The sequence below is a fragment of the Staurois parvus genome, unplaced genomic scaffold, assembly GCF_062004578.1.
Source record: "Staurois parvus isolate SC_StPar_1 unplaced genomic scaffold, SC_StPar_1.0 ptg000298l, whole genome shotgun sequence".
NCBI lineage: Eukaryota > Metazoa > Chordata > Amphibia > Anura > Ranidae > Staurois > Staurois parvus.
The window spans coordinates 8,055,076-8,079,726 of NW_028318094.1; the positions used below are offsets into that span (position 1 = coordinate 8,055,076).

Here is a 24,651-nt window from a genome sequence, read left to right on the forward strand (position 1 = left end):
AACATTGGTGTTAGTGGGGGGAATAGTGCCCCAACATTGGTGTCAGTGGGGGGAATAGTGCCCCATCATTGGTGTCAGTTGGGGAATAGTGCCCCATCATTGGTGTCAGTGGGGGAATAGTGCCCCATCATTGGTGTCAGTGGGGGGAATAGTGCCCCATCATTGGTGTCAGTGGGAGGAATAGTGCCCCATCATTGGTGTCAGTGGGAGGAATAGTGCCCCATCATTGGTGTCAGTGGGAGGAATAGTGCCCCATCATTGGTGTCAGTGGGAGGAATAGTGCCCCATCATTGGTGTCAGTGGGAGGAATAGTGCCCCATCATTGGTGTCAGTGGGAGGAATAGTGCCCCATCATTGGTGTCAGTGGGAGGAATAGTGCCCCATCATTGGTGTCATTGGGGGGAATAGTGCCCCATCATTGGTGTCAGTGGGGGGAATAGTGCCCCATCATTGGTGTCAGTGGGGGAAATAGTGCCCCATCATTGGTGTCAGTGGGGGGAATAGTGCCCCATCATTGGTGTCAGTGGGAGGAATAGTGCCCCATCATTGGTGTCAGTGGGGGGAATAGTGCCCCATCATTGGTGTCAGTGGGGGGAATAGTGCCCCATCATTGGTGTCAGTGGGGGGAATAGTGCCCCATCATTGGTGTCAGTGGGGGGAATAGAGCCCCATCATTGGTGTCAGTGGGGGGAATAGTGCCCCATCATTGGTGTCAGTGGGGGGAATAGTGCCCCATCATTGGTGTCAGTGGGGGGAATAGTGCCCCATCATTGGTGTCAGTGGGGGGAATAGTGCCCCATCATTGGTGTCAGTGGGGGGAATAGTGCCCCATCATTGGTGTCAGTGGGGGGAATAGTGCCCCATCATTGGTGTCAGTGGGAGGAATAGTGCCCCATCATTGGTGTCAGTGGGAGGAATAGTGCCCCATCATTGATGTCAGTGTGGTGGAGGGGGAAATAGTGCCCCATCTTTGGGGTCAGGGGGGGGAATAGTGCCCCATCGTTGGTGTCGGTGGGGGGAGGAATAGTGCCCCATTCTTGGTGTCAGTGGGGGGGAGGAATAGTGCCCCATCGTTGGTGTCAGTGGGGGGAATAGTGCCCCATCGTTGGTGTCAGTGGGGGGAATAGTGCCCCATCGTTGGTGTCAGTGGGGGGAATAGTGCCCCATCGTTGGTGTCAGTGGGGGGAATAGTGCCCCATCGTTGGTGTCAGTGGGGGGAATAGTGCCCCATCGTTGGTGTCAGTGGGGGGAATAGTGCTCCATCGTTGGTGTCAGTGGGGGGAATAGTGCCCCATCGTTGGTGTCAGTGGGGGGAATAGTGCCCCATCGTTGGTGTCATTGGGAGGAATAGTGCCCCATCGTTGGTGTCATTGGGAGGAATAGTGCCCCATCGTTGGTGTCATTGGGGGGAATAGTGCCCCATCGTTGGTGTCAGTGGGGGGAATAGTGCCCCATCGTTGGTGTCAGTGGGAGGAATAGTGCCCCATCGTTGGTGTCAGTGGGGGGAATAGTGCCCCATCGTTGGTGTCAGTGGGGGGAATAGTGCCCCATCGTTGGTGTCAGTGGGGGGAATAGTGCCCCATCGTTGGTGTCAGTGGGGGGAATAGTGCCCCATCGTTGGTGTCAGTGGGGGGAATAGTGCCCCATCGTTGGTGTCAGTGAGGGGAATAGTGCCCCATCGTTGGTGTCAGTGGGGGGAATAGTGCCCCATCGTTGGTGTCAGTGGGGGGAATAGTGCCCCATCGTTGGTGTCATTGGGAGGAATAGTGCCCCATCGTTGGTGTCATTGGGGGGAATAGTGCCCCATCGTTGGTGTCAGTGGGGGGAATAGTGCCCCATCGTTGGTGTCAGTGGGAGGAATAGAGCCCCAACATTGGTGTTAGTGGGGGGAATAGTGCCCCAACATTGGTGTCAGTGGGGGGAATAGTGCCCCATCATTGGTGTCAGTTGGGGAATAGTGCCCCATCATTGGTGTCAGTGGGGGAATAGTGCCCCATCATTGGTGTCAGTGGGGGGAATAGTGCCCCATCATTGGTGTCAGTGGGAGGAATAGTGCCCCATCATTGGTGTCAGTGGGAGGAATAGTGCCCCATCATTGGTGTCAGTGGGAGGAATAGTGCCCCATCATTGGTGTCAGTGGGAGGAATAGTGCCCCATCATTGGTGTCAGTGGGAGGAATAGTGCCCCATCATTGGTGTCAGTGGGAGGAATAGTGCCCCATCATTGGTGTCAGTGGGAGGAATAGTGCCCCATCATTGGTGTCATTGGGGGGAATAGTGCCCCATCATTGGTGTCAGTGGGGGGAATAGTGCCCCATCATTGGTGTCAGTGGGGGAAATAGTGCCCCATCATTGGTGTCAGTGGGGGGAATAGTGCCCCATCATTGGTGTCAGTGGGAGGAATAGTGCCCCATCATTGGTGTCAGTGGGGGGAATAGTGCCCCATCATTGGTGTCAGTGGGGGGAATAGTGCCCCATCATTGGTGTCAGTGGGGGGAATAGTGCCCCATCATTGGTGTCAGTGGGGGGAATAGAGCCCCATCATTGGTGTCAGTGGGGGGAATAGTGCCCCATCATTGGTGTCAGTGGGGGGAATAGTGCCCCATCATTGGTGTCAGTGGGGGGAATAGTGCCCCATCATTGGTGTCAGTGGGGGGAATAGTGCCCCATCATTGGTGTCAGTGGGGGGAATAGTGCCCCATCATTGGTGTCAGTGGGGGGAATAGTGCCCCATCATTGGTGTCAGTGGGAGGAATAGTGCCCCATCATTGGTGTCAGTGGGAGGAATAGTGCCCCATCATTGATGTCAGTGTGGTGGAGGGGGAAATAGTGCCCCATCTTTGGGGTCAGGGGGGGGAATAGTGCCCCATCGTTGGTGTCGGTGGGGGGAGGAATAGTGCCCCATTCTTGGTGTCAGTGGGGGGGAGGAATAGTGCCCCATCGTTGGTGTCAGTGGGGGGGAGGAATAGTGCCCCATCGTTGGTGTCAGTGGGGGGGAGGAATAGTGCCCCATCATTGGTGTCAGTGCGGGGGGGGGAGGAAATAGTGCCCCATCATTGGTGTCAGTGGGAGAAATAGTGCCCCATTGTTGGTATTAGTCACACAAATGATGGGGCACTATTCCTCCCACTGACACCAATGATACTTACCTTGCTGACCCCTGCTCCAGCCTGGGCTCGCTCTCTCACTTACCTGTCAGCTGTCTTCCTTCTCTGGCCGCTCTCCTCTTCACTTACTCCGGCAGTTCCCTCGATCTTCTTAGATCTACGCGCGCTGCCGCTCGGCTCCTCCCCTCCAAGCTCCACCTCCTCGCCGGTGATTGGCCGCCTGTGTGCCTCTCCTGAGCTACAGTTCCGGTGGCCAATCAGCGGCGAGGAGGCGGAGTTGTTGAGGGATCCCGGAGGTGTGGCCAGGTGACAGGGCAGCGTGTCATCCCGCCCACACATCGACTGAGTCAGAGGAGCGGTGTCTCGGTTCCTAAGACCATCGGAAATATGTGTTTTCCGATGGTCTTAGGCGACCCCTGGGAAATGGTCGTTCGACCCCCAAAGGGGTCGCGACCCCCAGGTTGAGAACCGCTGTTTTAAAGGCACAGGAACAGGTCTTTGAGAGCCAGTGTTCAAATACTTATGTTCAGCGGTGCAAGACAAATAAATTCTTTAAAAATCCTACAATGTGATTTCCTGAATTTTTCTCTCAGAGTGGGAATGCACCTACAATGTGAATTTCAGACCCCTCCATGATTTCTAAGTAGGAGAACTTGCAAAATCACAGGGTGTTCAAATACTTCTGTTCCTCACTGTACGTGTGTGTGTGCGCGTGCGCGCTCCATGCAACCCCCAGCACATAAACACGGATAGTTGCAGGGCAGGTACTAGGACAGTGATTAGTCAGGTTCTGGACACTGCATGGTCCCTGTACGGTCATGTGCATGAAGCCTTAGAGAACAAAAAGTAAAAATCCTTTTTTTAACAGGCCTTTTAGGGCTTGTTCATACCTGTGTTTTGCACTAACACACACATGCCTAACATGCAGTATTATGTTTAATGTATGTTGCCTTAAAGTGTTACTAAACCCACAACAGTAAAATCAGTCTGTATATGAAGTAAAGCATTCTTGTTATACTCACTGTGGAACCTAAGGGGTTAATCCACATTATGTAAAAACGCTGTTTGATCCTGTGTTCTCTGATCCTCCCCTTCTTCCAGTGTCCCCCTCTTATCTCCTGATAAGACATATCATGTGGAGACACTCTGTACATGCTCAGTTTGGTATGTATTGATAGAGAGGTTTTTTTCTTGGGAAACTGCATGTGATGAGCACCTGGCAAATCAGCACTGTCCAGACAGAGCTCAAGGGTTCTGCATCCTCCTAGAGCAGAAAGAAAACTCCTCCTACACGCTTTAACCTGTGCTCTGCTGAACACTGATAAAAGTCACAAGACTGCTCTAACTGCTGATGAGAAAAGGTATTTAGCAGTTTATATTTACTAAAATAATTGAACTTCCATGTTGTGTGTACTGTGAGAGACCAGATATAGTGGATGCAGGGGCATGGGCTTAGTAACACTTTAAGCAACCCAATAATTTTGATTGGCAACTCATCAAAACCAGACATGCACCAATTTTTCAACAAAGTGTACCACGGATACAGATGCTTTACATCCTTGTGTTGTGTAGGTTTATGGTGTGCCCATAGCTGCCCAGTGGGAATGGCACCACAAAGTATCATACTGAGCTTGATGAATTACCATGCATTGCAATAGCACAGGCCTTTTACCACAGTGCACTGTTGTGAATGGCCCTTATAATAGTGGGTAAGTGCCCAAATAAAAATTGCAAATGTTCAAGCACAAACATGCACATTTGAGTGGCATAAATGATCATTTGGTTTTTCTTAGACGTGCAATTAAAAGTCATATATGTAGCTCTAGTGCTAGCAAGCCATTTATTTAATATAAAGGCGAAGGAGCATAGCCCGAAAAAATGTATAGTGCAAGTAGCAGAGGTGCCTGAGGAGGAGATGCTTGAAATGTTCCTGTTTAAAATTCAGGGTCTTTATTGATCATATAATAAAATGTAACACCATCAACGTGTTTCATTGGCTTATGCAGGCCACTTCATCAGGAAGGCGTATTGAGACATTATAGTAAAATAAGAGAAAAGACCATAGGGTATACATAAAGTGTAGTGAATATTTGGTATGGTTTGGTAAAATATCTGGATTAAATATGATCATATCTTCATATCATATGATAAAATGTAACACCATCACCACGTTTCATGACTTCTGCAGGCCACTTCATCAGTAAAGTGTATTGAAACATTATAGTAAAATAAGATAAAAGACCATAGGGTATATACAGCGCTGAGTGAACTATTGGCGTTTTATAAATACTGTATAATAATAATAATATATAAACTGTAACAAATATTTTGTATGATTTGGTAAAATCTCTGGATTAAATACATTTTAAAAAGTGCTGCTTTGTTAAAAACATATTTAATAAAAATAACAATAATAACACAAATTGTGATAATGATAATGCTAACATACTTTATTTTGCCATAAATGCATAATATAAGTGGTATGAGGAATATCTGGTAAAATAACAAAACAAACATTTGGGGTTGATTTACTAAAACTGGAGAGTGCACAATCTGGGGCAGCTCTTCATAGAAACCAATCAGCTTCCAGGTTTTATTGCCAAAGCTTAATTGAACAAGCTGAAACTAGAAGCAGATTGGCTACCGTGCAGGGGCGGACTGACCATTTGGAAACTCGGGCACTGCCCGAGGGCCCAGGGTCAGTATTGATGCCCCTGGTACCTTTTTCATAGGCTTTTTTGAGTTTGGGCAAGGGCACAGGGGCCCCATGATCCCCTATTGCCCGGGGACTCCATGAGTTGTCAGTCCACCCCTGCTACTGTGCATAGCTCCATCAGATTTTGCTCTCTCCAGTTTCAGTAAATCAACCCCATAAACTTATCTAATGAAGACTTTGAAAACTGACTGCTAATGATTGCACATGGAAATGAATATTAATCATTTATTCCACATGTTTAGAAATGGATTGTTATTCTTAGGGCCCATTCACGCCTGTGCATTTTAACACACATCAACGTATGTTCTAATGTTAGCAATTGTTTCAAATGCTGCTTGTTCACCACCGTGCGGTGCATTGACGATCTATGTTTTTTCATGCATCAGCTTAAAGCGGAGTTCCACCTAAAAACAAAAATAAATAAAATTCAGCAGCTACAAAAACTGTAGCTGCTGACTTTTAAAATACAGCCACTTAGCCATCCCTCGGTGTAGAGGTGACTTCACCATGGCTGGTTTCACCGGCCGTCTTCTCTCCCTGGCGCCGGCATCTTTAGTGTGGGCACCCGGCTGTGACAGCTTGCAGCTTCACAGCAGGGTGCCCCCTGCGCATGCGTGAGAAGCGCTGAGCTTTGCAAATGGCCCTGTAGTCTTCTGGGACCTGTCACATGTCCCAGGAGACTGCGGGGAGGGAGGGGGGAGGACAACTTTTGCTTCCGATTACCTAGGCGATCGCAGCGGAAGTGAGAGCGGGTACCCGCTCCCCAAAGGTGCCAATCCTTAATGGGGGCGGAGGACAAAGGCTTAAAGCGGAACTTCCCCTTTTGGGTGAAGCTCCGCTCAGGGTCGGACTGACAACTCATGGGGCAATAGGGGATCATGGGGCCCCTGTGTCTTTGCCCACACTCAAAGCACACCCACAAAAAGCCTATAAAAAGGTAACAGGGGCATTTCATGGGACCCCCTACTGACCCCAGGCCCTCGGGCAGAGCCCGAGTGCTCGAATGGTCAGTCCGCCCCTGGCTCCACTTTAAGCTATAGGACCTATTGAGGACAAAAGCAGCGATTTTTGAGAATGCTAGTGTAATCCCATGAAAACGTGTGAATATAGCATTCAGGGCTGCTGTTAGAAACCACAGTGCCCTGTACAGCCAACCTCCCAGAAAAAAAGTTTACTATGCTTCAGCTATGAATGAACATAGTTTGGTACCGATCACTCGTTGTGTTCATTCAGGAAAGGAAGGGGCTGGTAAATGTGACATATTTACCGGATCCTTCCCCCACATCCTAAAGGATCGTACTATGTGCTTGCAGCTGCCAGGGGAAAGGAGAGGAGGGAAGTCGGTAGCACTGTGGGGGTTGGGGCACACAGGGGGGGCCTGGGCAGCAGGGGGAAAAGTATGGTGCACAGGGAGGGCAATGGGTGCAGCAGGGTGGAGGGGGGGGGATTACTGGAACCGATCCCCTGTATGGCTCTCTCTGCAGCAGCTGAAAGCCAGTGGGATGGAGATGAGAAGAAGCCATCCTTCAGCTGCTGCAGAGAGTCATAGTTGGAGGTGTCATCTCCCTTCCACTGGCTTTCAGCTGCTACAGAGAGAGACCCCCGCAGTGCCGATCACCCTCCCTACCCACATATGATTCACAATTCATCCAGCTGCCTGGGCCCCCCTGCTGTCCTGGGCCCCGTACAGGAGGACTGGTGGTACCCCCTGATAGCATTAGCAGTTAATCATTAGTGTGAGTGAGCCATCCAGAATTGTAGATCTCTCCCCTGCACAGAAGAGCGTAGGCCGGCTCCTTAGTGCTGGGTACCAGATGACATGATCTTATATATATATAATGGTGTGTTGGGTGATGGCATGGCTTTCTTTCCTTCCTGGTTTCGTGGTGTTGTGTTCCAGTAGGCCAGGCAGTGTGTTCCCCTGTGTCAGTATGAGCGGTATGATCAGTGTACATGTACAGCAGGTGCTCACACAGGAAGGGATGGGCTTAGCTAGGCTTAGCTGACTGATCTCTCTCTACAGCTCTTCCATCCGCAGCATCTGAGACAGAGACATCCACCCACACCAAGCTGGGGGCTCCCCGGAGAGGTAAACACAGCTATGCACCCTTCTTGGTCGGCTGCCTCAATATAGGAAGGACATGGATAGATTTCATTGTGGAATTAGAGCTGCATGTTATATAGAGCTGCACTGTATGTGGTGTTTGCATTTACATTGTGTATAGAAGATCAGGGAAATCAGAGATATCATACAGCAGTGCAATGGCTTCATATGAAGGCCATAGTTGCCCAGTGCCCTGTTGTTTGTGCTACCCCCCCCCCCCCCCAGGCAGGGGGTAGCACACAGGTTGGCACGCAAACCTGTGACTGTGGCATATTTTCTGGAAATTGGTAACTGTGTAATACAAGGCCGTCAATGTTCAGTCTACTGCAGTCAGATGCAGAGAACTAAGCAGTATTAAACCAAAAAAAAAAAACATATATTATATTGCAGTTTAGATGTGGTGGCTGCTTTAGTTTTTTTTTCTTGCTTTCTTCTATTTTCACCTGGTGATCTGGCCAGTAAGTCTGTTGTTTTGCAAGCTATCCTGCAAATGTATCATTTAGCCCTGGTTCACATATATGCGGCCGCATGGGCCGCGTTTTGCACGGGCACGACATCCCATTCGTTTGAATGGACTCCCGTGCCCCGTGACACGTGTCTCAGCACTTCTTCTGAAAATGCAGTCCGCACGGGAACCTTGGTTTCCAGTACGGTTGCGTCTTTCATTGCGAGCAGCGTGCCATTAGAATTAATGGCACCCACCTGCAGGTCCGCATTTCTCTGTGCGGGTGATGTGGCACAGATGTGACCCCGATGAAGTCACGAGGTTACGTGACGTAACGCGTAGGCACGCAGAGACGCAGTTTCCAGTGTCCGGAGTGACGCACTTCCGGTACGGGACGCCATTTTCCAAAGTAACACATGTGTGCAGTTTACCCATGCAGGGAGAAGAAAAACGCTGTTCATTAATGTAAGTTACTTTTTTATGAATAAAAACTTTTGCTGAATTGGAAACTATTACACTATGGAGGATCTCTTTTTTGAACTTACAATTATGTGAGTGAGAATCCACAGAGGATCGCTGTAGAGGACTCCATAAGGCGTAAAGGTGAAGGTGTGGAGGAGGCCAAATAGGAGGATAGCCTGAGAGGTACCATCCAGGAGTGTTGAGGATCCAAGGTGATCCTAGAGGCTTGTGGGCCCCTAGGGGTCGCTGAAAGGAGGTGAGGACGCACTGCAGCCAAAGTGGGAGAGTGTGTTTTACACGAGTGACACTATGAAAATACACTGCATGTGTATATAAGCATCACCTGGACTTTATCGTCTTATATTGTTTGTGATTTATTATTTGGACATTTGATATTGGATTAGGTTATAGTGATTTGGCACGATCACAGGATATATGTATATTTGAGGTGGCACTATCACAAAATATATTTAATGGGTAAATATTTAATAGCACTATTATGATGTACATTTGTGAATATTATTTAAGAATTAAGCAACACGTGTGAAGAGCACTTAGTGTGATATAGGCATTGTGAGGTTTCTCACAAGGTCAATAGATTTTACTTTATTATTCACATAAAGATTATTCAGATTATATATGTTTTTTTCCGTGAGACTGTTGTTTCATCCTGATCTTCACACGCATGCATGCTGAAAGATCCCACACATGAGTAGCCATGACGTAGACCTCGACCAGGTCCAGAAAACTTTTCAGAGACCGGCAAAATGTGTGCACCTTTGTGGGGTCCCATACATGAGCCCCAAGCCTCTGCTAGGTTCAGTATTGTACCATGCTTCATCCCTCACAGAAACAATGCATCCTAAGTAGGGTTGCCACCTGTCCAGGACTCACCTGGACAATCTTGGTTTTATAACATGTGTCCGGTTTTCTTACATAAGATAGCTGGAGAAAGGATTAGGTTTTCTCCTCTCTCCAGCCTGCAGGGGGCGATAGAGAGCTGGCACTGAGGCTGAGAAGTCACCTCAGTCTCAGCTCGGCACTGCAGGGGAGTGACCACAGTCTGTCCTTCTTTCTCTCTCCCCTTGTCTTGTGACTATCACATGACTGGATGGAGGAAGGAGGAGCTGCCTTCTTTGCAGTTTGTGATTTGTGGGTACAGGGGGAAAGGGGGGGACAATTCTGATGTGTGGAGGGACACCTGGGGGCACCTGATGTAAGGGGGAACTGTGATGTGTGGAGGGACTCTGATGGGGACACCAGTTGTAAGGAGGAACTCTAATGGGGACACCTGATGTAAGGAGACACTGGTGGGGGGCACCTGATGTAAGGACGGACTCTGATGGTGAACCTGATGTAAGGAGGGGCAATGATGGGGACACCAGATGTAAGGAGGGACCCTTATGGGGACACCAGATGTAAGGAGGGAGAATGAACGAGTCCTATTGGGTTGAGGTCAGGACTCAGTGCAGGCCATTTAAGTTCCTCTACCCCAAACTCATCCATGTATTTATGGACCTTGCTTTGTGCACTGCTGTGCATCATGTTGGAACAGGAAGGGGCCATCCCCAAACTGTTCCCACAAAGTTGGGAGAATAAAATTGTCCAAAATATCTTGGTATGCTGACACCTTAAGAGTTCCCTTCACTGGAACTAAGGGGCAAGCCCAACCCCTGAAAAACAACCCCACACCATAATCTCCCCTCCACCAAACTTTACACTTGGCACAATGCAGTTAGGCAAGTACCATTCTCCTGGCAACCACCAAACCCAGACATGCCCATCAGATCGCCAGACAGAGAAGTGTGATTTGTCACTCCAGAGAACACGTCTCCACTGCTCTAGAGTACAGTGGCAGCATGCTTTACACCACTGCATCCAACGCTTTGCATTGCACTTGTTGACGTAAGGCTTAGATGCAGCTGCTCAGCCATGGAATCCCATTCAATGAAGCTCTCTACACACTGTTGTTGTGCTAATCTAAAGGACCAATGAAGTTTGGAGGTCTTTAGCTATTGACTGCAGACAGTTGGAGACTTCTGCACACTGTACGCTTCAGCATGCGCTGACCCCGGTCTGTCATTTTACGTGGCCTACCACTTTGTGGCTGAGTTGCTGTTGTTCCCAGTTGCTTCCACTTTGTTATAATACCACTAACAGTTGACTGTGGAATATTTAGTAGCCAGGAAATGTCACAGATGGACTTATTGTACAGGGGAAAGCCTATCACAGCCTAGCTGCTTGATTTTGTTCACCTGTGGCCATGAAGGTGATTGGAAAACATGAATCCAATGATTTGAAGGGGTGTCCCAATACTTTTGGCAATATATATATATACTGCTTAAAAAAATTAAAGGAACACTTTTTATTCAGAGTATAGCATCAAGTCAATTAAACTCCTAGGATATTGATCTGGTCAGTTAAGTAGCAGAGGGGGTTGTTAATCAGTTTCAGCTGCTTTGGTGTTAATGAAATTAACAACAACAGGTGCACTAAATGGGCAACAATGAGACGACCCCCAAAACAGGAATGGTTTTACAGGTGGAGGCCACTGACAATTTTTTCCCTACTCATCTTTTCTGACCATTTTTCACTAGTTTTGTATTTGGCTAGGGTCAGTGTCACTACTGGTAGCGTGAGGCGATACATGGACACTACAGAGGTTGCACAAGCAGTCCAACTCCTCCTCCCATTAATATGTGCCATTGCCAGAAGATTTGTTGCATCTCCCAGCACAGTCTCAAGAGCATAGAGGAGATTCCAGGAGACAGGTAGTTACTCTAGAAGAGCTGGACAGGGCCGTAGAAGGTCCTTAACCCATCAGCAGGACCGGTATCTGCTCCTTTGTGCAAGGAGGAACAGGATGAGCACTGCCAGAGACCTACAAAATGACCTCCAGCAGGCTACTGGTGTGAATGTCTCTGACCAAACAAACAATCAGAAACAGACTTCAGGAAGGTGGCCTGAGGGCCGGACGTCCTCCAGTGGGACCTGTGCTCACTGCCCAGCACCATAGAGCTCGATTGGCATTTGCCATTGAACACCAGAATTGGCAGGTCCACCACTGGCACCCTGTGCTTTTCACAGGTGGGAGCAGGTTCACCCTGAGCACATGTGACAGACATGAAAGGGTCTGGAGAAGCCGTGGAGAATGTTATGCTGCCTGTAACATTGTACAGCACGATCATTTTGGTGGTGGATCAGTGATGGTCTGGGGAGGCATATCCATGGAGGGGCGCACAGACCCCTACAGGCTAGACAATGGCACCCTGACTGCCATTAGGTATCAGGATGAAATCCTTGGACCCATTGTCAGACCCTACACTGGTGCAGTGGGTCCTGTGTTCCTCCTGGTGCATGACAATGCCCGACCTCATGTGGGGAGTGTATGTGGGCAGTTCCTGGAGGATGAAGGAATTGATACCATTGAATGGCCCTCACGCTTGCCTGATCTAAATCCAATAGAACATCTCTGGGATATCATGTCTCGGTCCATCGGACGCCACCAGGTTGCACCTCAGACTGTCCACAAGCTCAGTGATGCTCTGGTTCAGATCTGGGAGGAAATCCCCCAGGACACCATCCATTATTTCATTAGGAGCATGCCCCAACGTTGTCAGGCATGCATACAAGCACGTGGGGGCCATACAAACTACTGAGGACCATTTTGAGTTGCTGCAATGAAATTTCAGGAAAATGGACTAGCCTGCTGCATCATTTTTTCACTTTGATTTTCAGGATGTCTTTGAATTCAGTCCTCTGTAAGTTGATCATTTTCATTTCAATTAAACAATGGGGCATCCTTATGTTCTTAACACATTACCCCGTCCATATCAGTATAGATATCCAGCAGGAGATTTTTCCCCATTGAGATCTGATATGTTTTCAACGTTTTCCTTTAATTTTTTGAGCAGTGTATATCTATATATATATATATAGATATACACACACACACACACACACACACACACACATGTATTATAATACTTCGGTATTTTAACATTTGTTTTCTGTGCTCACTAATTCTTATTTTGTAACAGAATGTTCTTTTTCTTGCAGCTCGCAGAAAAAAATCGATGATCCTTCTCTTGTGAAGCAGATCACAAGAACTGTTTGGATTCACCTATTTTTCTTTAGGTAAACTTTCCCAAATATCTCATGGTATTAACAGTCATTAGCTTGTAATATTAAATGGTTTTGTTGTAATGGGTTGGGGGGAAATGTATTTCAGGCTTTTTAAAGACTCTTTTAACCGCGTCACCATGGCAACATGCAATAATGTCTTTCACAGAGAAGACCTCACACAGAGGAATTATCCCCACTCACTGATTATAGAAAGCCTAAAAGTGCTTTATTTGGTTAATTTTTCATAGGACCAATTAAAAACAGATTGGATAGATAATGCACGCAATTGGAAGTATGTATTGTATATATTACTCTGTAGGATCTGGTGACTACAGTTCAACCAATATAACTTATTGTCATGTATCATTGATATATTTATTATTGTATAATGGAAGGAACCATTCAGGGTACAGGGACAGGTTCTCTTGTTTGGGCACCCTCTATACACATACTTAGGGACTATATGCTTGTGCATATAGTCCTAATGTTATAAATACATGGTGTTCACATCTAGGAAATTTTTTTTCCACTATGTTTTGGAAAATATGACCTGTCTTTTTTTCCATTGTACAGTAGTGTGACGTTCATAGAGGTCTAAGGCAATGCATGGAAATGTATTATTTTTGTGTTTTGACGCCTTGCCAGCCCCTCACTGCTCCCTGGTAAATGCTTCGGACTGACCATTTGGAAACTCGGGCACTGCCCGAGGGCCCGGGGTCAGTAGGGGCCCCATGAGATGCCCCTGGTACCTTTTTCATAGGCTTTTTTGAGCTTGGGCAAGGACACAGGGGCCCCATGATCCCCTATTGAGGGCCGGGGTCAGTAGGGGGCTCCATGAGATGCCCCTGGTACCTTTTTCATAGGCTTTTTTGAGTTTCGGCAAGGACACAGGGGCCCCATGATCCCCTATTGCCCGGGGGCCCCATGAGTTGTCAGTCCGCCCCTGCTTCATATATAAGTGTACTTAAGGCAGTAATAAACACAAAATCAAACATTTATTATATAGCAACTTACCAATTCTTAGATGTGATGTCTGCATTAAGTTTTTTTTTGGCTTTCTTTCATTTATTTTCATCTGATGATCCTGTCAGTATGGCTGTTGTTTTTCAAAAGAACAAGTTCTCCAAGAGGTGTAGCAGGGATGAGACTAACCATTTACCACTGACATTGGTGCTTACAATGATCAGCTTTTATTTATATCAAATCTTTTACCCAAAAGCAAAAAAAAAAACTGTTGCTGTAACTGCTTAAAAAGTGTGAGCTGGAGGTCAGCTTCAATTTGTTAGTGTATCTAAATCTGCTAGTACATCTAACACTCCCCTGCCCCAGACTGACAGTGCTGTTGTCCATCGGTGCCCCTGTGCTCATTCATCCAGAGTGGGGGTACTATAATGCAGGAGGTGTGTTACTGGCCATATCACCAGGTGGAAACAGCGAGAAAAGGCCTAAAAAAAAGAAAACAAATGCAGCCACAACATTTAATGATTCGTAAGCTGCAGTATATTACATTTCTGGTTTCAGGTTTGATAACATTAAGTGAAAGTAAACCCTCCTATCCAGGGCTGTGGATAAGGGGGTACCACCAGTCCTCCTGCAAGGGGGCCCAGGCAGCTGGGTAAATTGGATGTGAGCAAGGAGGGTGATTGGCATGGTGGGGAGGAAGGGCAGTTGCTGGAACCAGTCCCTACATCCCATGCCCCCACAGTGCTGCCGGCTTCCCTCCTCTCCTTTCCACTGGCAGCTGCAAGAACACAATGGCATCCTTCAGGATGCAGAGTGGGGAAAGGTCACATTTATCAGCCCCTTTTTTTCCTGAATGAGTGATTGGTGCTGATCACTCGCTGTGTTCATTCATAACTGAAGCATAGTAAACTTTGTTTTTTTGGGGGGACCCTGTCAGTTTGGCTGTATTGGGCCCTGTGGTTTCTAACAGCAGCCCTGCTTCTGTCCTATAAGGCTGGTTCACACCAGATGCAGTCCAGCGCTTTTTTCCTGCATCAAAAATGCATGCACAGTGCTTTTCATGTTTGCTAATGGCCCTAATTCATACCAGTGCAGTCAGTTCCAGTGCGTTCCGCTGCAGAAAAAAAAAACCAATGTAGAACATGCTGTTTTTTTTCTACACAGAACTGTACTGGAACAAAGGAAAACGCATCAAAAACGCACCACAAAGGAGTGTGATATGAACTATAGGCAAAAACGCTCCCGGAGTGCGTTTTTGTGGTTTGAACTGGCCATTACAGCCCAGGAAGCTGCCATTTTAGCCTCTGTTTGATCTGCAGTTGCCATGGTGCTGCACATGTGATCAATTATGGCCCCAGTCATTTGATGGCTTGACAGGTCATTTGAGAACACAAGCAACTGTGACATTTAGCATTCACAATATGCCTTGAACATAACTGTCTTTAGAAACAATTCGATAGATTTAGTTCCACTTTAAAATGAAAAAAAAAAGAAAATGTTGGAATCACGTGATAATTGAAAATTGCAAATTAAATACAGCTGAAATGCAGGTGCAGAGGTGTGAGTGGGCCCTTATACAAAAGCTAAGCAAGATCTATATTCTCCAAAAATAATCCATACACTACCTAATGGCCCTGTAAACTATTTTCATGAAATTGTTTCTTACTGTGTTCTTCTGCCACCTTGCAACATCCTCCGTGAACTCCTAAACCTCTCCTTTCACCTCTCACTTTGTTTGGAACAAGCAGTGCACACTAAGCCCTGATTCACATCTGTGTGGGTGGTGCCACTGTGGATCCGCATGAAAATCCGTGCAGCCGCACCACCCGCACAGAGGAATGCAGACCCGCGGGCGGGTGCCATTAGTTCTAATGGCACGCCGCCCGCACTGGAAAACGCAACCATACTGGGAACCTAGGTTCCCATGCGGGCTGCATTTTCAGAAGTGCAGGGACTTCTTCCCTGCGTGTCCCGGGGCATGGGAGTCCATTCAAATGAACAGGCTCTCGTGCCCGCGCAAAACACGTCCCGCACGCCGCATATACAGTATGTGAACCAGAGGTACTTGGATTCACACTGCTCTATACACACTACACATTACATAGTCCATCTCAGGAGCGTGCAAGAGAAGGTGGCTACATTCCTACATACAGTACTGTACAGTGGAACCATGGAGAACGAATGTAGCCACCTTCTTAGAGAAGAAGACAGATCACAGCAGCAAAAAAAAAAAAAGGAATGTGGAGATTTGGAGGTGGCTAAGAGCAATAGAAGGGAGTTAAGATTACATATAGTACATGAATAGAATATATATTTTTGTAAATCACAGTTTAGAGCAGTGGTTCTCAACCTTTCTAATGCCGCGACCCCTTAATACAGTTCCTCATGTTGTGGTGACCCCCAACCATAAAATTATTTTCATTGCTACTTCATAACTGTAATTTTGCAGTGGGAGGAGTAGTGCCATGTCATTGGTGTCAGTGGAAGGAGTAGTGCCCCATCACTGATGTCAGTGGGATGAATAGTGCCCTATCACTGATGTCAGTGGGAGGAATAGTGCCCCATCACTGATGTCAGTGGGATGCATAGTGCCCCATCGTTGGTATCAGTGGGAGGAATAGTGCCCCATCACTGGTGTCAGTGGGAGGAATAGTGCCCCATCACTGATGTCAGTGGGATGCATAGTGCCCCATCGTTGGTATCAGTGGGAGGAATAGTGCCCCATCACTGATGTCAGTGGGAGGAATAGTGCCCCATCACTGGTGTCAGTGGGAGGAATAGTGCCCCATCACTGGTGTCAGTGGGAGGAATAGTGCCCCATCGTTGGTGTCAGTGGGAGGAATAGTGCCCCATCGTTGGTGTCAGTGGGAGGAATAGTGCCCCATCGTTGGTGTCAGTGGGAGGAATAGTGCCCCATCGTTGGTGTCAGTGGGAGGAATAGTGCCCCATCGTTGGTGTCAGTGGGAGGAATAGTGCCCCATCGTTGGTGTCAGTGGGAGGAATAGTGCCCCATCGTTGGTGTCAGTGGGAGGAATAGTGCCCCATCGTTGGTGTCAGTGGGAGGAATAGTGCCCCATCGTTGGTGTCAGTGGGAGGAATAGTGCCCCATCGTTGGTGTCAGTGGGAGGAATAGTGCCCCATCGTTGGTATCAGTGGGAGGAATAGTGCCCCATCGTTGGTGTCAGTGGGAGGAATAGTGCCCCATCGTTGGTGTCAGTGGGAGGAATAGTGCCCCATCGTTGGTGTCAGTGGGAGGAATAGTGCCCCATCGTTGGAGTCAGTGGGAGGAATAGTGCCCCATCATTGGTGTCAGTGGGAGGAATAGTGCCCCATCATTGGTGTCAGTGGGAGGAGTAGTGCCCCATCATTGGTGTCAGTGGGGGGAGTAGTGCCCCATCATTGGTGTCAGTGGGGGGAGTAGTGCCCCATCACTGGTGTCAGTGGGAGGAGTAGTGCTCCATCACTGGTGTCAGTGGGGGGAGTAGTGCCCCATCACTGGTGTCAGTGGGAGGAGTAGTGCTCCATCACTGGTGTCAGTGGGAGGAATAGTGCCACATCATTGGTGTCAGTGGGAGGAGTAGTGCCCCATCATTGGTGTCAGTGGGAGGAGTAGTGCCCCATCACTGGTGTCAGTGGGGGGAGTAGTGCCCCATCATTGGTGTCAGTGGGGGGAGTAGTGCCCCATCATTGGTGTCAGTGGGGGGAGTAGTGCTCCATCACTGGTGTCAGTGGGGGGAGTAGTGCCCCATCACTGGTGTCAGTGGGAGGAGTAGTGCTCCATCACTGGTGTCAGTGGGAGGAATAGTGCCACATCATTGGTGTCAGTGGGAGGAATAGTGCCCCATCATTGGTGTCAGTGGGGGGAGTAGTGCCCCATCATTGGTGTCAGTGGGGGGAGTAGTGCCCCATCATTGGTGTCAGTGGGGGGAGTAGTGCCCCATCATTGGTGTCAGTGGGGGGAGTAGTGCCCCATCATTGGTGTCAGTGGGGGGATTAGTGCCCCATCATTGGTGTCAGTGGGGGGAGTAGTGCCCCATCATTGGTGTCAGTGGGTGGAGTAGTGCCCCATCCTTGGTGTCAGTGGGGGGAGTAGTGCCCCATCATTGGTGTCAGTGGGGGGAGTAGTGCCCCATCATTGGTGTCAGTGGGAGGAATAGTGCCCCATCACTGGTGTCAGTGGGGGGAGTAGTGCCCCATCACTGGTGTCAGTGGGAGTAGTGCCCCATCACTGGTGTCAGTGGGAGGAATAGTGCCACATCATTGGTGTCAGTGGGAGGAATAGTGGCCCATCATTGGTGTCAGTGGGAGGAATAGTGCCCCATCATTGATGTCAGTGTGGTGGAGGGGAGAATAGTGCCCCATCATTGGGGTCAGGGGGGGGGGGGAATAGTGTCCCATCGTTGGTGTCAGTGGGGGGAGGAATAGTGCCCCATCATTGGTGTCAGTGGGAGGAATAGTGCCCCATCATTGATGTCAGTGTGGTGGAGGGGAGAATAGTGCCCCATCATTGGGGTCAGGGGGGGGAAATAGTGCCCCATCGTTGGTGTCAGTGGGGGGAGGAATAGTGCCCCATCGTTGGTGTCAGTGGGGGGAGGAATAGTGCCCCATCGTTGGTGTCAGTGGGGGGAGGAATAGTGCCCCATCGTTGGTGTCAGTGGGGGGAGGAATAGTGCCCCATCGTTGGTGTCAGTGGGGGGAGGAATAGTGCCCCATCGTTGGTGTCAGTGGGGGGAGGAATAGTGCCACATCATTGGTGTCAGTGGGGGGAGGAATAGTGCCACATCGTTGGTGTCAGTGGGGGGAGGAATAGTGCCACATCGTTGGTGTCAGTGGGGGGAGGAATAGTGCCACATCGTTGGTGTCAGTGGGGGGAGGAATAGTGCCCCATCGTTGGTGTCAGTTGGGGGAGGAACAGTGCCCCATCGTTGGTGTCAGTGGGGGGAGGAATAGTGCCCCATCGTTGGTGTCAGTGGGGGGAGGAATAGTGCCCCATCGTTGGTGTCAGTGGGGGGAGGAATAGTGCCCCATCGTGGGTGTCAGTGGGGGGAGGAATAGTGCCCCATCGTTGGTATTAGTGACACAAATGATGGGGCACTATTCCTCCCACTGACACCAATGATACTTACTTTGCTGACCCCTGCTCCAGCCTGGGCTCGCTCTCTCACTTACCTGTCAGCTGTCTTCCTTCTCTGGCCGCTCTCCTCTTCACTTGCTCCGGCAGCTCCCTCGGTCTTCTTTGATGTACGCGCGCTGCCGCTCGGCTCCTCCTCTCCAAGCTCCACCTCCTCGCCAGTGATTGGCCGCCTGTGTGCCTCTCCTGAGCTACAGTTCCGGTGGCCAATCAGCGGCGAGGAGGCGGAGCTGCTGAGCGATCCCGGAGGTGTGGCCAGGTGACAGCAGCGTATCATCCCGCCCACACATCGCCGGAGACTGCAGCGGTGTCTCGGTTCCTAAGACCATCGGAAATATGTGTTTTCCGATGGTCTTAGGCGACCCCTGGGAAATGGTCGTTCGACCCCCAAAGGGGTCGCGACCCCCAGGTTGAGAACCGCTGGTTTAGAGTCTCTTTAACCTATCCCGCAATACTATGCCTCTCCTTTTCCCTGTTGCAGCCCTGCACCTTGTGACCAAGCCCCCCCCCTTATTTGTAGAAGCCAAATATGTTGTACCAACATCACTGAAAAACAAAAATATTTATTTGTTAATCACATTTTATTTCATCCAATGTTTACAGATTTGCATGCTTAATATAATCTTTGTTATTTAAATATGGAAGATTTTATTTAGAAAAAGCTTTATGGTAGAATTGCTCTGCTGTGTGTCCAGGAAGATATAAAAAAAAAAAACACAAGCTAATACAGCACTAGATTTGTTAATATACAGTATAATTTATTTTTAATTAACCACTTGCCCTCCTGAGGATTTACCCCGCCCCCCACTTCCTGACCAGGCCATTTTTTGCGATACGGTGCTACGTTACTTTAAATGACAATCGCGTGGTCATGCAATGCTGCACCCAAATTAAATTTATATCCTTTTTTCCCCACATATAGAGCTTTCTTTCAGTGGTATTTGATTGCCTGTGCGGTTTTTATTTGTTGCACTATTAACAAAAAAAGACCGACAAGATTGAGAAAAAAACAATATTTTTGACTTTTTGCTATAAAACATGTCCAGTAAAAAAAAATAAAAAAAATCAAATTTCGTCATAAATTTAGGGCAAAATGTATTCTGCTACATGTCTTTGCTAAAAAAAAATCCCAATACATGTAAATTAATTGGTTTACATGAACGTTACAGTGGTTACAAATGGCGGTATATATACTGGAATTTTTTTAATTTTTTTTTTTATTAGTAATGGCAGCAATGAGCAACTTATAGTGGGACTGCGGTGGGCATTCTCACAGTAGGGGGAAGTGACTTGGTGTCACTGACATCCCCAGTGACACCAATACAGTGATCAGTGCTAATAAAAAGCACTGACACTGTACTAATGGCACTGGGCAGGAAGGGGTTAACATTTGGGGCGATCAAAGGGTTAGCTGTGTGCTGTTTTACTGTGAGGCTGTGTGCTGTGTTTCACTGTAAGCACACTGCTTTGTATGGCTCTGCTAAGCAGAGCCATACAAAGAAGTGTGCAGGAGCTGACAGGGGAGAGATCTGTGTTGTTTATACACAGGTCTCTCCCCCATTGGAGATATTCACTCTGTGATCACAGGGTGCCGGCGAGAAATCACAGGCTGGGACCCGGTGATTGACAGCCATGGCTGCGAATGCCGGCACGTGCCCCCTACCCGGAACTGCAAAATCACACATATATATATATATATATACACATATACATACACACACACACAAACACACACATGATTTTGCGCAACCATGCCACCCTGTAGCAGTATTTCTGCTATAGGGCGCTGCGGAAACGGTTAAAATTTCCATGGAGTTGCCTTGAAATCAGCGTTTTGCAGTACCTATACAGCATAGCCCAGACTAGGAGAAGGAAAAACAGCACAAGGAGCCAATCAGTAGTGTTGCAGTGAAATAAGAGCATGCTGATAGGAGGAGAAAGCAGAAAGATGAGCTCATCAATGTGCTGCTTCTCCTTTCACTGTCCAGTCACAAGCTGAGGCAGACAAGACCTGTGAGTGCAATGCCACAAAGGCTGATTACAATGTCCGTGTGGTTTGCAGTGATAATAAGCAAAGAAGAGCCAGGTACACAGGTATTACCTATGGCTGCTCCATGTAAACCAGCTTGAACCAGGAAGGAAATGAAAACAGCAAAACATAGACCTGTATGTGTAACGTAACTGCATCAGAAAAAACTCAGGTCTTCTGTTATGCCAGACAGAGCTGTGCTGTGTGGTAGAGCTGTGTAAACCTCAGGAGTGGATGTACAGAAATATACATCTATGACAGATGAAACAGTTCCCATTTATGTGCAGTATTTCATTTGCATTTTCACTGTTTGCCTGGACTTCAGTTTTAAGTGATGAGTGATGAAAGGTCTGTCTGCTCCTATTGTGCCGGTAAAGTCCTGGCAAAGTACATTGCAATGCATATATTTACTCTGGGCCTTGTGGCAGTTTTTACAAGAGCTTTTCCATTGCTGTCTGCAGGGATACAGAAATGACTGATTATTTTAACTTCTTTCACTTTGTAAGCACATGAATGGCATTTATCTGTATTGGACTCTCCACTGTGAGTAATCGGATTATATCCGCGTCATGAATTTTCTCATTGCTGATATCCATGCATAAGATAATGGGGTTCCAAAAAAAGGATGGAAACAAGAAGGAAATGCTTACTAGACAACTTATTACAAATTGCCTGCTTTGTGTGTGCTTTTCTGCCTGTAAGTTTGTTCTTTTCCTAGCTGAGAGTAGAGGATGGGGAAGACCAGCTGCACATTGCAATCCTTTCATATCACATAATTTCTCAACAGATGTATGTTTGGAGCTTGGCCATCAGCATGAGTAAATGAAGTCCAAAATTCCCCGGAAAGTAACCCAGTCACCATAGAAAATGGTTTAAATAAGAAGTATCACTTTTTGTACAATACTTTGTGTTCTGATAAAACAAAATATATAGTACTTTGCCCTATCTGCCTAAGTACCTTGTAACTGTAGGACGCACCTGATACTGTAGCTAGCAAAGAGAAAGCTACTTTGCTAACAAGCATTTCTCCAGCTCCAGCACTTGCTAGACCAGGGTTTCTAAGTCAGGCTTCCTTGGAACCTTACGGTTCCTCCAGAGGTTGCTTAGGGGTTCCTTGAGCAATGACCAAATTCTGCCTCTTACTCTTAGTGAGTAACCACTGACACAATGATCTTTTTAGCTATCTATAAGTGGAGAATTCTAACCAATGACCACAAATGTAAGGAGCATTCTTCCCACTGACCATCAAACTAATGTATTGTGAGCTGTAGATATAATCATTATTAGCTGAGGTTCCCTGAAGGCCAAAAGGTATTTCAAGGGTTCCTCCATGTTAATAAGGTTGAGGAAGGCTGTGGTAGAGGCAAGCACAAGCAAAGGGAATGCAGAGGGAGGTAAGGTTGACATGTCTGCTGGGGCGGACTGACAACTCATGGGGCCCCCGGGCAGTAGGGGCTCATGGGGCCCCTGTGTCCTTGCCCAAACTCAAAAAAGCCTATGAACAAGGTACCAGGGGCATCTCATGGGGCCCTCTACTGACCCCGGGCCCTTGGGCAGTGCCCGAGTTTCCAAATGGTCAGTCCTCCCCTGCATGTCTGCATTCCTCTTGCCCCTAATGTAAATAAATATAGACCCCTGTAAAGCTGATCTAGAACACATGGTGCTTGATCAGCTTCTTCCCCAGCCAGCGCTGCCAAGGATTGACTGCTATGAACCTGAAAGTGAAAATTTTTTGTGACTTCCAGGTTCATTCACTGGATGGGAGATCAGTGAACAGACATTCACTATGTTCCACCCACAAACACCAACCATGCCCATTCCAAGCTGACAGGAGGGGTGGTGGAGCCTGGGATACATAGCAGAAGCTTGGGGGGTGAATCACTTTCAACAGAAAGCAATTGACTTGACAGTAGGAAATTCAGTCCCAAATGTGTTTAAAATCCCTTGCTACCAACCACCATTTATAAACAGCTCTGGTAGACAAGTGCTTAAACCATACCTGGAAAAAAGGAGTGCTGCCCCTGCCACAAAACTCTATGATCCTGAGCATTCAGAAGGAAAATTGGCTGGGGGTGTCAATCTCCTGGGTCCTCCAAAACTCTCTCCGGTTTCTCCCTCTGACCTCTATTCATCAATAGAGACAGTAGAGTCATGGAGATCAGCAGGAGGAACCAGTGAGATTTGCAAGGTTCCTAGGAGATTGACACTTCTGGAAGTGTGGGTATACCTTATGGAAGAAGATTTCCCAGTTTAGGATCTGTGTTCAGCAGCACAGGCAGCATGAATGGTGTGCATTTACATTCGTATTCCGCAGGTATGCTTCAATCCACACATTTTATATAGCGTCAGGGTCGCTTTACCAGGTCATACAATCTGCGTCTTGGTACTGAATACAATAAAGATTGAAATAGCACAGAATTGCATTTTCTAAGGCCTCATTCACACTTTGCAAATTGGAATTGCTGGCAGAATTTCCCTGTTTCTAAACAACATGGCAATCGCTACACAATGCATGATATGTATTTGAGTGCCATTATATCTCTCTCGTCTAGGCAATAGGACCAGAAGCTATGGTGTAAAGTGAATATTTTTTATTGTTTTATTTAAATTTTTTCGCTAGTTTTTGTTGTTAGGCTTAAATTAGCGTTGCTTAATTTGGGCAATGATTGTGAGGCTAGAAAACCAGCAGACTAGTGATGTGCATTACCTGGAATGTAGCTTCTGTTCTCTGCTATCAGTTACTTTCAGCATCAGTCAAGATCTGGTTTGTCTAGTTTCCTCTTGTTGACTTGTACAGTATATGTAAATGCAAAGTGCATGTTACACCCAGTGCTTGCCTCTTCAGATTCATACACCAGGCAAAGTGCTGTCACCCCTGTCAGCAAAGAGCTATCTGTACAATTAGACAGTGCAGGGTCAGATATAGCAAATGCAGGGGCGGACTGACCATTTGAGCACTCAGGCACTGCCCGAGGGCCCGGGATCAGTAGGGGGCCCCATGAGATGCCCCTGGTACCTTTCATTGACTTTTTCATAGGCTTTTTTGGGTGTGGGCGAGGACACAGGGGCCCCATGATCCCCTGTTGCCCAGGGGCCCCATGAGTTGTCAGTCCGCCCTTGAGCAAATGCCATTTTTCTGAACATAGAATGATGCGATCACTAATCGCTAGTGCTCGGTTGACTTCTGGGATGTTCCTCCAGTGCTTCTCTTTGAAGCACATTAGCAGATGAGTGTATTAGCCCTCATGCACACTTGACGTTTTTACTGTTTGACCTTTTTTTTCTACAGCCAATAAACTCCCCAGCAAGTTATCCTATGTGTCCATGCACACATAGACTGTAATCAACATTTTTTGGCTGGGACATTTTTTGGCTGGAAAAAATAAACAAAACTAGTGGGTTTCTAGAGGAGTTTTTCAGCTGTAAAAACACTCTAACGCTGCAAAACGCAAACCAGCGTTTTTGGACTTTTTTGACCCAAAAATGTTTTTTTGTTTAAAAAACGATAAAAAATGCAAAAGCGGAAAAACGCTGCTAAACTCTAATGCAAAAATGCTAAAAAAAAGCTGA

The 24,651-nt window shown here is 47.6% G+C and overlaps 1 protein-coding gene across 2 annotated transcripts in view; it reads left to right on the forward strand.

The window, feature by feature from the left end:
• The window catches only part of CYFIP2 (cytoplasmic FMR1 interacting protein 2), a 136,723-nt gene that overhangs the window by 19,520 nt on the left and 92,552 nt on the right, over positions 1-24,651 (forward strand). The window contains exons 1-2 of one of the 2 annotated variants that reach the window (XM_089682846.1): positions 7,890-7,911; positions 12,893-12,970. The gene's annotated coding sequence lies outside the window, so the exon portion shown is untranslated. Of the gene's footprint in view, positions 1-7,889; positions 7,912-12,892; positions 12,971-24,651 lie in introns of those variants that run through there. The other variant, XM_089682845.1, reaches the window with a different exon arrangement.